A 5,357-nucleotide genomic window follows, 5' to 3' on the forward strand; every position below is an offset into this window, starting at 1 on the left:
ACACTGGTTTTATAGACCATTTGACATATTTTCATCACACTGGTTAACATAGCCTTCTGTCATTTTCTTAGTTATTGTGTTAAGACATTTATATTCTACATTTACTAAGTTTCACACGTACCCTTGTAAGATGCACTGCAGGTGTAATCCCACCAATCACCCTCCCTCCGCCCATCCTCCCGCTACATGGTTTTAATTGACATTTTCTTCTGTGCGTTAAAGCTAGAGCCTCTCTTTTATTTACTCCCCTTCTTCCCCATTGTCTCAATATTCTGGAACAGCCCTTTTGGTCTTTCTGGGTCTTCTCTTTTCAGGGGAATCATCTCCAGAACATGAAGTGCTTTTTCACAAGAGATGGTTTTATCAGCTTCGCACCCTCCTTGGTGCAGTCTAAGGGACTATTTTTCTGGAGGACATTGCCTCCAAGCTTAAACTTAAAATCATGTAGAAGTACAAAAACAACAATACCTGGCCAGGTGAGTTTCTAAATGACTGAACACATCTTCAGAAAAATTGAGTTTCTGCTAATATACGTTACACCATCGTTGAAGAAGTACAAGTCAGCAGAAAATTCCAAAGGTAGTGGCAATCTCATCACCCTCATACTAATACATTTTTTATAAGTTATGAATAAAATGGCACTAACTCCTTTGAAAGACAAATACCAATAGTTAAAGCTATATGTATGCACTGTGGTACCTGAAGAATGTGCAGCCTTCGTAAGCATTAAAGAAAAACTGAACGCGTCGAGGGAGCCAACAAAAAGCTGAGTGGATGCTGCATCTAAGAACCACAGATGCACTGGCTGGCATTACAAAGACAAACCGGTGAAATTAATCAAATAAATGACAATGGTTTCAGGAAGATGATACAAAATAGGCACGTGTATAGCTGTTTGCCAGATAAATCCCAAAATGCCAACAATAACAAAAACACAAGCAGGGAATGGTTTTAAAAAACTGTTTCCTGATCCGAAGGATAATTTCAGCATGTTGTTATTCAGCAAATTAAGGCAGACTATTTAGTTCCACTCAGAAATAATCCCCACTGACATATCCTTGTCACGACTTTACACTTTTAACTAAAGTAGGATTTCCAGGCTGCCAGAAAGAAACAAGAAGGAACATTTAAAGATGAAAGTGATAAGAATGAATTTGCATATTTTTTGCAGACCTTTGAAAAATAAAGAATCTTGTGGAAAAAAATAAATGAAGTAGGAAATACTGACTTTGAATTGTGGGTTATGTACTCATCTTCAGGGAATTTGATAGGGACAGAGCAAGCCTCTGACACAGGCCCTGGGGGCTCTGGCTAGGAGACAGGTCTTGGTTTTTGGATTAATTTCCTACCTTGAGGTTCTCTTGAACTCAGGTAGTATAATTTAGGCCCAAACCTATATGAGTTACAGGTCTCTGATTACAAATTCTCAAAATAAACTTCTTTTTTCCACTGAGAGACTAAAACAAGACATACAAAGTCCCAAGTCGCCTCTGCTGCTGTATAAAATTTGTCCTGATCTAGCCTCCTTCTGAGCTTGTTGTCCTACAATGAATATGGCTGTATGCTGAAAAATCCGTTACTTCAGTTGCCCCTAAGTCTTGTCTTCTGTCCCTGTGTGAGTGTCAAAACCTAAACACCTAGATTACTGAAATTGACAGCCCTTCCCCAAGGCAGCTACAGGGCTAACTCACCTCTTCACCACTCTGGTTTTCATTTCTCTTTTTTCTCCTGGCACCTAGAGATTTTTCATGCTTTCTACATATTATATACTAAACGTACAGGTACTTGCGCATCATTTTAAATAAATATATAATTATTGTATGGATATATCAAAATTTATTTACCTACCTATTGCACTGTTTGATTTTTTACAATTAGAAATAATACTTGGGTAAACATCCCTGCACATAAACTTTAATGAAATGTATAATTATTTCCTTGGGATGGATTTCTTTTTTTTTTTTTTTTTGTAGAGAGAGTCTCACTGAAACGCTGTGGATTAGAGTGCCGTGGCGTCACACGGCTCACAGCAACCTCTAACTCTTGGGCTTACGCGATTCTCTTGCCTCAGCCTCCCGAGTAGCTGGGACTACAGGCGCCCGCCACAACGCCTGGCTATTTTTTGGTTGCAGTTTGGCCAGGGCTGGGCTTGAACCCGCCACCCTCGGCATATGGGGCCGGCGCCCTACTCACTGAGCCACAGGTGCTGCCCTTTGGATTTCTAATAGTGGATTGCCGGTTCAAAGGGCATATATATTTTTAAAGTTTTCACTTCAGCTATACACAGCACTCTTTAATAACTTTCTTATGATATTTACCTATTTCTTCCTTATCTTATATTTACTGATAGACTTATATTCTCTACCAGATTTTAAGACTGATGGGTCATGAAATCTTTAATATTCCACTAGCCTAAACAAAACACTTAGTAAAGATCTGTTGAATTGAATTAAGCCAAAATTAGTAATTTTAATGGTTCAGAATCAGTGTTAATGAGTTTGTCCTTAAGTTTCATTGGGAAATAGCTTCAGCACAGAAAATGGCCTCTTACTACAGGTTTTGTGGCAGATTTCCAGAGGAATAGAAAAGGATGGAAGATTGAAGAATAATGAATGGATGTGTGGTGGCAAGAGAGAAAAAAGGGGGGCTAATAGGAACGAGAAGAGGCTCCGTGTCATTAGTCATTAGGGAAATGCCGATCAAAACCACAAGGAGACACCGCCTCACACCCAGCAGGACGGCTAAAATAAAAGAGACAAACAGTACCAAATGTTGATGAGGATGTGGAGAAATTTGAACTCTCACATATTGCTGATGGGAATGTGAAATTGTGCAGTCATTTTGGGAAACAGTTTGCCAGTTCCTCAAATTGTTAAACATAGAGTTACGGACTGGCCTGACAGCTCCTGCCTATAATCTTAGCACTTTGGGAGGCGGAAGCAGAAGGATCACTTGAAGCCAGGAATTTGAGACCAGCCTGGACAATGGGGTAGGATCCTATCTCTACAAAACATTTAAAAATCAGCCAGGCATTGGGGCACATGCCTATAATCCCAGCTACTCGGGAGGATGAGGTGGGAGGATCACGTGAGCCCAGGATTTCAAAATTATAGTGAGCTATGATTGCACCACTACTCTCCAGCCTGGGTGACAGAGGGAGAACCAGTAAAACATAGAGTTACCGTCCAATCCAACAACTCCACTCCTGAGTATCTACCCAGGAGAAATGAAGACATATGTTCACACAGCACTTGTATATGATATTTATAGCAGCATTACTCATTAGTGGCGGTATAAACCAAATGTGGTCTATCAATTTAATAACACTCAACCGAATATTATTTGACCATAAAGGCAACGACGTACCAATACATTTCACAACGTAAATGAGCCTTGTAAACGCCTGGTGAAAGAATCTGGTCATAAAGGGCCACATAATGTATAACCCCATTGCTACAAAGTGCCAGAATAGGCAAATCTATGGAGACAGAAAGTAGATTAGTGGTTGCCAAGGGCTGCGAGAATGTTAATTGGTCCTGGGGTTTTCTTTAAAGATGATAAAAATGAAAATTAGATTATGATGGTGGTTAAACAATTCTGTGACTATACCAAAAACCATAGAATTGTACACTTTAAATGAGTGAACTTTATAGCATTTAAATTATCTCAATAAAGATGTAAAAAAGAGAAGAAAGAGAAAGAGAGGGAAAGGACAAGGGATCTAAACTGAACTTACTCCTCATCCTTCCTGAAAGATCCCACATTCCATGAATGACCATTCTCATGCATATACAAATCTCTCTCTTTTGCTAAATAGTTTGACACTTTCCCCAAGCTTGTAATGACCAAGCTTGTAAAAAGTTCCGATGTGCCCTAACTGTCCCCTCTCCTGTTTTCCGGCTGCTGTTTGCTTCAGCATTCATTTACCCATCCTCAGTCTTTATTCATTACCCCATTGTCTGATCTAAGCAGCTTCGCTTTGTTTGCCCCACAGAGGAATTTACTACTATGCCCCTTAGACTTTCACTGTTTAACAACTTCTTTCTTTATACCACCTGCCTCTTTCCAAAAGCCTCTGGGAGCAAAAGGAAGGAAATTTTCATTCTTACATGATGTATTCAAAAAACTTTGTATTTACTCAACAGTTATAATGCCTCACAGACTGTGGCCGTAAAACACAATGCTTGAATGATAAATTTTAACTGATATCACCAGTTGTTTCAGAGACAATGAAACACATTGCATATAATTCTCAGTTAAGAAACACCCTTTCCTTCACTTCAGCCCCAAGCCCACTTCTGCAATTGGGAAATAGGCATCATGGAGATGCTTTCTGAAAGATGGCATGAAAAGCAGAGTTTTTAAAAGCCGTCAGTCCCTCCCCCACTGACATTAACTTCCAAGGCACGATTCTTCCCCACTTCCCCTTCCATAACCTTCCAGAAATCTCAGAGTGATTTCTCTGAGATTTGATAGCTATTCTCAAATTTGTTTGTAATTTCTATCTATAGATACATCTGTAAAGATTTCCAGAGTGTTAACTAAGCATTTGAGCAGTTCATGGGGTGGGGAGGCGAGACAACATCTCCTTTGGCCTCAGGAGTGCACCCCAGGGCAGGCAGAGTGCGGATTGTAACTGAAAGAAATAAAACATGTATTTCCTTTAGACAAGGAGAGTGAGTTAGGGCAAACGGCAGCCTCAATTCTTTAGAGACTGGGAAGCTTAATGGAGAAAGCCCGTTGGTTTTTTTGTTTTGTTTTGTTTTGTTTTTTTAATTCTTAACCTATTCTTAGAGATGCTAAAATTTCAGCTGGCAGGAGAAATAAATAGATCAGTTTACTTTTTTCCCAGTAAGCTCTCACCCAGACCTCTCTTCCATTTTTATGGTTTTATGTATGTGCTTTGATATTTTTCTATTTCTTTTCCCCTCTTTTCTCTCAAGAGCTCACTCTTAACCACAGAGGATAATAATGGGAAATATGCATTTGTTCAAGATAGCATGGACATAGTTTACATTTTTGCTTCACTTTGCCCAACAGAGAGTTATTTTTCCTTTTAAGGTGTTTCCAACTACAAATTAGGGGAAGGGGGAAGGCAGGCCACACACCGAGAGTTTGCGCTCTGGTTGCCTTGAGTTCACTTTTAAATTTAGTGCCAGGAAGCTTGAAACTAAAACAAACAAAAAAGTATTTGGCTATGCATTGAAAATAACCTTTCCTATGAAATCATAAAATAATTTACCATAATAAATCTTCTTTAATGATAAGTATTAAACTTTAAACATTTCTTCCTTTTTTTCTTTTTTTTTTTTTTTTTTTTTGAGACAGACTCTCACTCTGTGGCCCTGAGTAGAGTG

This window comes from Nycticebus coucang, chromosome 4 (genome assembly GCF_027406575.1).
Source record: "Nycticebus coucang isolate mNycCou1 chromosome 4, mNycCou1.pri, whole genome shotgun sequence".
Taxonomy (NCBI): domain Eukaryota; kingdom Metazoa; phylum Chordata; class Mammalia; order Primates; family Lorisidae; genus Nycticebus; species Nycticebus coucang.